This window comes from Ictidomys tridecemlineatus, chromosome 13 (genome assembly GCF_052094955.1).
Source record: "Ictidomys tridecemlineatus isolate mIctTri1 chromosome 13, mIctTri1.hap1, whole genome shotgun sequence".
Taxonomy (NCBI): Eukaryota; Metazoa; Chordata; class Mammalia; order Rodentia; family Sciuridae; genus Ictidomys; species Ictidomys tridecemlineatus.
Genome location: NC_135489.1, coordinates 95,714,076 through 95,722,033, shown reverse-complemented (window position 1 = coordinate 95,722,033; position 7,958 = coordinate 95,714,076). Strand labels below are relative to the sequence as shown.

The 7,958-nt window shown below is 53.3% G+C and overlaps 1 long non-coding RNA gene across 1 annotated transcript; it reads left to right on the top strand.

Annotated features, from left to right (window-relative positions):
• The first annotated feature begins 3,066 nt into the window (after positions 1–3,066).
• Positions 3,067–4,451, top strand: LOC144370023 (uncharacterized). The gene is made up of 2 exons (XR_013429948.1): positions 3,067–3,940; positions 4,052–4,451. It is a non-coding gene; the product is annotated as an uncharacterized LOC144370023 (long non-coding RNA).
• The last annotated feature ends 3,507 nt before the right edge of the window (positions 4,452–7,958 follow it).

The following is a 7,958-nucleotide window of genomic DNA, read 5'->3' as shown; positions in this document are numbered from 1 at the left end:
TGCATGAATGAGGGATCCGTGTTCATCCCAAACCCTGGGTAGTAGGCAAGGCTCAGTGGACCTAACCTGGCATGCCATGCATGAGGCAACCTGACCTAGGACCTGAGGGATATAACAGTGCACCAGATGCGCCATCTAGGAGAGTCTAGCGGGAGGACATTTAGAGAGACTGAAATTCCATGTTCTCTACCCTCCAGGACCCAAGTCCTGTGCAGATGATATGTGTGTTCTTTGGACAGACAAGGAGACAAAGGAGCTGTGTACTTGTAAGGGTGAATACGCAGTTTAGACTGGGTGGCAGGGACCTCAGGGGCTGGGGGCTGTTCTGCTTCAAGACCAAATCCCACACACTGAGGAAAAGGTCTTATTTGAGACCACAACTTGCCTTAGCCCTTGTCACCATTCAGAGACTGTCGTGGGCTCCTGTGGGAAAGAGGAAACCCTACCTGGGCGTTGGAAAGCCTCCAGGACTGGCGGCTTTGAAAGTTGCAGCATTGGAGGTACAGGAGGAGGTCGGCACTGGAAAACCCCTGTCAACTGCATCCTTGGATCCTCCATCTCCTCCGCAGCCTCAAACTCCATGAACCTTGGTGGGCAAGGGAGGCACAGGCTGAGCTGAGAAGCAGGTCAGCCATAGCAGGCAGGTGCTAGCCCCATACCAGGGAGGAGCTGGGGGCAGAGATATGGATCTGTGTCCTGAAGTGGGCCAGGCCAGCCCAGGAGGGAGCTGCTACATAGGAGGAATGGCCGTTCTGAGGGAACACCACATCAGCCAGCACCTGAAGGGAATGAGCTCTGAGTGACGCGGCATAGCCCCTAGGTGACCCTTGTTTCCCCTGTCCCTGCCAGGAACCACATGGATCAGGCAAGTTCCAGAAACTGGTCAGGGAAATGATGTATATGAGGGTCCTGGCCCAATTAAGGGATGCTGAGGCTGGGACCTTGAGCCTTGGAAGGGTCACCTGGGAAAGAAAGGCACAGGAGGGGTCATGTGGAGGTGGAAGCTAAACTGAGAACATTGGGTTGCTTCCTTGGAGGGCTGGTTCTTTTTCTTCCTTTCACTTGTTGGAATGTCTGGGATTTCATAGAGCAAAGGCAGTAAAGATCGCAGACCTGTCCTAGGGCATCTGAGGTTCTGGATGCCCCTGACCGTGCACTCTTCACTGCCACCCCCTTCTGGCACATTGGCTTGAACGCGTACCACTTTCATGAGCTCCAGTAGTCCCCACTCTAAAGAGGTGCCAGTTCCCGGGCAGGTGGTGTGTGTGAGGCTAGTGGAACTCTTTACCTCTGCCCAGACAACAAAGGAGAAGGAGTCAGTGTGGCTGGACTGGTTTCTCCTCCCCATTGGGACCCTGAACCTCAAGACACAGTTGGAATCACAAACATTGAGGCTGGAGATTCTGGGATTGTTGTCGAGAGGATGTCCAGCGCTTCAGCTAGAAGGAGCTGCAATTTGGAGAGCTAGACCCCTCAGAGCCAACACATAGGTAGGTGACATGCCCTACCCACCCTGCTGTGCAAACCCTGGATTCCCACCTAGATTCTGGGCCCCGGAAGCTAGCTCACTTTTGTGAGGTCTCATAGAAGACCATCCATTCAAAGTTGCTGGTGCGCTGCCATTCCTTCCAACCCTTCCGCAGGCCCTCTTCCATGGTCATGGTGGGCTCCCGTCGGGACAGAGACCGAAGCACTGGGCTGGAATTCATCAGAATCAGTGTCCACAAGGTCACCCTCCTTCATCGGCAGACCAACATACCTTCCTAACTCTGTCGCTATTTCCCAGTCATGTGCACCTCAAAGTATTGACATTGGACTCCAGGACACTCATACCAACCTGAACACCAAGGGCTGCATTGACCAGCATGATTGTGCTTGGATTCCTCTATGATGTGCTGTCCTAGGTGCTGAATGTGGATATCCTCCCACATTCACCTGGTGAAGCCCTAACCCCAGTGTGATGGGATCTGGAGCCTGGCTTTAGTGCTCAGAGGGTTAGATGAGACCCTGAGGGTGGTGCTTCATGGGGGCATTGGTGTTCTTCCTGGAGAAGGAGGAGACACTGAAGAGATGTCAGTCATGGGAGGACACAGGTGAGCCAGCTGTCTTCCGAGCAAGGAGAAGAGCGCGTTCATGGGACTTTAGGTCAGGTACCCGTTACCTGGGAATCCTGACTCCAGGACTGTGAGAAAGGAATGCCTGCCTGTGTCTGTGTCCACGTGTTGCACAGTATCCTGTATGGTGGCCCAGGCTGACTAAGACCGTGCACAGAATGGCCTGGGAGCACAGTTACAAACTGGGGAAAGATGAACATGCCCATGCAGTGTCCAAAGACAGCATCCCCTTGAGTGTGACATCACCAGCGGGTCCCAATCAGGAGTTCATGACAATGTGTGTGGATATCTTTAGAGTTCTGTCTAGGGGCCAGCACCCCTAAGCTCACTTGTGGTTGGGATGTGCTCTGTGCCAGGAACAATCAGGTCTATGGTGGAAGGTGAAATGACTGGGGGAGGGAGCATTATGTGGAGTCAGACAGCCAATTCCAGTTTCTGGCCCACATTACCCCAGGAACCTCCTGTGACCTTGAGTCCTCCTGTGATGGTGATGATCATTGGAAACAAAGATTTCCTGCCCTCACAGGACTGTGATGGGCACCTGACATAAGGCACATTTCATTCTCTGGTGTGAGGGGATACATCTGGGAGTGTAAGGGTCTCAGCTTGTCCCCTCACCCTCAGGACCTCTCTTCCAGTTCCCCTACATCCCAGCCTCCTCTCTCCAACCCACGCTCTTCCTCCTCACAGAGCTCAAGGGGTTGCCTGAGGAGAACACTCACATGAGGAAGCAGGAAAATGCTTCCACATCAGGAGTCTGAGGAAGGTGCCTGCGGACCAGGGTCTTGAAGCGCTGCCAGCGCCGGAAGTTCTCATAGACGCTGGAATGTCCACCGGAGTCCTCTGGTGGCACCTCCGCAGCCGGGAACATGGGTGGTGCACCTGCCCCATACACTGTACCTGGCCACTGGCGCGCATTCATTGGGAACATGATGGGGGCCACCTGGGCAAATGGCCGAGGTGCTGGAGGGCGCAGGCCCAGGTGCCAGTGGATCCCATAGTTCTGGATCCCCCCACTTGCTGAGGCAGGCACAGTGGTCCTTACACCAGAAGGTGCCACGAGGAATGGAGCAGGATGCTCCACACCCCCACAGGAGACCCCTGGGGCCCCCCAGTTGAGGGGTGCCTGAGTGTGGGCAATGTTCTGAATATGAGGGGGCCCTGCTGGCCTCAGTTGTGGCCCACATTGTCCAAGGGTGGACAGCCCTGGCACATATAGTTGTCCAGGGTAAGCGGACAGCACCAGAGGGTTAGCCTGGGAGATGGGTGCAGTCACCCGTGGTGCCAGAGGCGGCTCCCAAAATGGCTGGTGTGTTGGCACAGGGGCAGCTGGAAGAAAGGGCAGGCCCCTGAACGCAGACATGTGGGCACCAGGATTGAAGTTCATGCCTGGTCTCTGGAATGCAGATGCTGTGGAGGCAAAGAAAGGGGAGAATGGAGGAGGGGGAATGGCAGCAGGATTCAGGCCCCCAGTTTCTTACTCAGTGGGAATCTGAGGACAAATGCTCACAGCTCAGGGCCCTGTGGGCAGGGATATTGTGCAGTTTGCAATTGTCCCTGAGTGAATTTCATGCTGTGTTCCCTTTGTCATAGTTCTACCCTGAGAAAACTGGTTCCCAGTACACCAGGGCTCCCTGAAGGCTGTCAGTGGACTGTGGCACCTCAGCTTTCCCTGCCTCTGAGAGGTCCCTTGTGCATCCTTGGCAGACAATCCATTGGCCTCCTAGGTGACTCCCTAGAAATGGATCAATGTGACTCTGCTCAGTGGCACCATGCCCCTCCCATGCTCGCCAACAGGAAAGGGATCTTCTCGAGGGCAGATGCAGGTACTCCAGGGTCGTTTGTGAAGGTGACGGGTTCTAAAGATTATTGCCCCACCACCTCCTCAGCCTTCCATTTGCTAATACTCCTTGTGTACCCCTCCACTTCTTTCCTAGGCTTCCACAAACAAACAAGAAACACCTGATTAAGATCTCTGCCTAGCTAGAGGCTGAGGAATCCTGAAGTTCACCCCGCCCAGCATGTGGGTGCCTCTCCCAGCACTTCCCACAGCAAACACTGTGGGGGGACAGATTCTGGCCAGCTGTGTCCCCAGTGTTCACTGGTTCCTGCTATGACACAGGGAAGAGGTCTATGTGATAGACACTGAGCTCCCCAAATCCTCTCCTGGAATGACCAGCAACAGCTTCTGAGGATCATGGGAGGTGGTGGGATTATGAGCAGTGCGGCTCTTCAGAGATTTTCACGGCCACTGTCATGTTTTTATTGGGCCTGGGAATTGGAGTCATTCTGAGGTCCTTTTCCTTTGAGCTCCCAATAAATGGAAGGAAAGTGTCACAGAGGATCAGGCCTGTGCCAGCTGCTACCTGTGGCAAGGTTGTTTGGAGCACATCCCTGTCCACCAGGACGTTCTGCAGAGTGTAGTCAAGGGATGGGAGGTGCACCACACTTCAACACTTGCACATATTAATCAGGACACCTGCCTAAGTTCCAATGACAATACGTGTGGGGACCCTTCCTAACTGTGTGCCACTCTCCTTCCTGTCTTCATGAGAACCCAGTCATCTTCAAACCTGATCCTGGAAAATGAACACCCCACATGTGCTCCCTTTTCATGGAGTACCAACCAAACCAGGAAGATAAGCAAAGTCTTCCTGTTGATTTCAAAACAAGGAGCTGAGCCTACACTCAGAGATAACCATTCAGAAGACCCCCCAGAGGCCCAAATCTATGTTGGTTGAGGTTTCCTGGGTGCCCTGCCCTTCAAGAATCAAGGACACCAACTGTCTGAATGGAAGGAGAAGTTTTCCTGGGCAGGAAGTTGGCAAGGTGCCCTGGGCTGTGGCAGTTGGAGAAACCTGCAGCCTCACCCACAGAGAGTATATCACACTGCGACTGTGGTCATTTATGAGACCCACTGGGCAGTTTTCTAGCTATGAACACTCCCCACCACTGCCCAGTTATGATCTGAGACTCTCGGTCAATCCCCTCAGAATGACATCCCAGGCAGCTTCCCTGTGTCTTAGGAATGGGCACAGGGCTCAGCATCTTGACTCCTGGGAGCCCTAACTGACCACCACTGTGACACCATCTGGGACTGCCTAAAAAACCATGCAGTGACCTGTGTCCATTGTATAAGGAATCAAGCCCTTGGCCTCTCTCCCTTCTGCTGACCCAATGTATTTCCCCTGAGTAGCCTGGACCTGGGTCTTAGGAGCCCGCCTCCCCATGAGCAGTATCAGTCTTCCTGGGGCTTCCTGGGCCATGTCAAGTGCATCCTCTAAGGCTCTTTCCTTCCCTTACTTCTGCTCAGTGAGTTGACCTCAGGGGAAGTACTCCATTCTAACTCCCAAGGGTTTGGGAGGTGACTGCTCCTCAGATAACAAGCCCCTGACCCTCCAGGCTCACCTCCTTCCAAAGGTCAGGACACTGGACACAGTGTCTCACAGTCTCCACAGTGGGAAAAGTCAGTACAGGACCCAGAGAGTGACCTGTCTGTAACAGATTCTCAGGGTCCAACTGAGCCAAGCTGGGCAAAGTTTAAATGTAAACCCCAGTGGAATGTTGGACCCAGACATTCTGCAGGGGGAGGGGCCAAGGGCAGCTGGCCTGGCGGGGGCTGGGCAGACATTCCATCAAGAGCTCTGACAGGTATAGAAGAACCTCCAGTTGCCTTTAGGCAATTCAATGGTGACACAAGTGGTGTGTGCCTCTGGGTCATTTTGAAGTAGTTTCTCAAATGCACAGCAGAGTGGTGAGAGCTATGGCTCTCATGAGCCACACAGTCATGGGTCTGAACGGCCCCTACTCTAAACTGAAGGGTATGGATTGCATTTTATGTATAAAGTGTTTTTTTTTAAATCCCATTCCCAGTCTGTAAAACAGACTCTTGGGTGTTTCAGAAATATTCAACACCTTATTAGAAGTCTTTTCAATGAATGGGGGAGGAGGCAATCCATGATATTCAGGCACTAAGAACAAGCTTCTTTCACTTTTTCTGTAGTTATTCCCCACATCGATGTCATTGATGAAGTAGCTCGTGGAGCTTTTCTTTTAAAGTAGTGATATAAATTATGCAGTGTAGAAAAACTGTCTTTTTATTCCACAGTTGTTTTAGTTGTTTCATATAATGACTGATGGAGTTCAGATTCTCAAAGCAAGCTTTATTTGCTAGACCAAGGTCGAATTCAGGGGCCTTGCATACTCTTGGTCAGTGCTTTGCCACTGAGCTTCAGTGTTACCCCATCAGTCTTGCACTGCTTCAAACTGCTCATATAATACCACTGGACAAATGCAATTTGTGCAAAGTGGCCATGGGAAGGAGCATTGAAATCCTTTTGTCCTACCATCTGACCTTTATTCTTGTAAAGTCCTGAACTCATATTGATTGCCGAAGGGAAAAAAAAAATAAAAACACTGTGAACATGGATGTCCTTGTCATCAGGAACATTGGCAGAATGGCTGAAGGCCCTGTCCGCCTACTGTAAAGGTTTTCCGTCCTAGGACCTTGGCAGCATCACACGTGACATGTCTTCCACATTATCCTTTGGAAAGAAATGATACGAATTACCTAAATTTCCAGAAAGAGAATCAAAGGATTGTTTTTGTTTGTTGTTTTGGGATAAAGCATTTCAGGGTCAATGGGATCCAAGTATACATTTGAAACCTTCAGGCTAAAAATATGCCATGGCGTAGAAAAGGAAGAGGATACATTTGGTGTGTACCCAAATTGGTGGACATTGCCAAATCTTCATCAAACATAGGAGTAAAACTGTCAAAGAGAACATGTGGGCATCTGTATATAGTGGGAGGGCTGTCCGTATGCAATAATGTGCTCAGTAGGCAAAATCAAGGAATGGGGTTTTCAGAGTGTTACCCAGACCTATAATTCTTTAATGGAACCTGCAGCTGGACTAGGAGGAAAGCACACACTGATGTCTGGACGAGTGAACAGGAACCAAAGGGAGTTAGTGGGAAGGGGGTGAAAACACTGGGCCCAAATGGGGAGCCAGTGCTTCAGGGTAGAGAGCTCCCAAGGGCTGCACAGGGCGGTGTCTAAGTCATAGCAGTGAAAATCACTTCGTCATTAAAGACGCTCAGGCTGAAAGAAGGGCCAGCCCAGAGGCTCTGGAGGAGGAGCCGCTTTGCTGGAGACACCTCGCAGGCTTCCCGACCCACCTCATCCTCCTGCAGGGCGCCCCCGGGTCCCTCCTGCACCCCTCGCGCATGCGCACGTGCTTGGCTGGAAGCGCATGCTCTCTGGTCGCCCTCCAAATGCTCCAGCGTCCGTTGGGGCTGCAGCGGGGCAAGGCGCAGGCGCGAGCGCGGTTGGCGGGCTCCCAATGGCCGGCAGGGCTCCCGAGGCGGCGTCCAGACTCAGTCCCAGAGGCCCGAGGTACCGGACCCGCGAGCCTCTCCCGTCCCCAAGGTGTCCCTTCCTGGTCCTCTGGCCCCTGTGCCTCGCCGGGCAGCGCCGTCCTGGCCTCCCCTGGACGTGGGCCGCCCGCACCAGGCCCGGAAGTGAGGGGCCGTTGGCCAGTGCGGCCCCCACATTGGGGCGCCGTCCCTCCGTGTCCCTTGCAGCCTGTGTGGGGCCCGGGCTCCGGGGCACCTGTGCGGTGCCTGAGAAGCGCGGTCCTGGTCAGCAGGTCCGCGGCTCCTGTCGGTGTCAGAGGAAGTGGTGCTGGTCGTCTCCTTGTCGCTGTGAAAGCTCTGAATGTTGGGGACACCGTCAGCTGGCATCAGGGTTGTTAGGCTGAAGGACGCGCGTTTCCCGTGACGTTAGCGACTTTGCAGAAGGGAACACACTGAGCGGAGTGTGCTGGGTCCCCTGTGGTCACACCG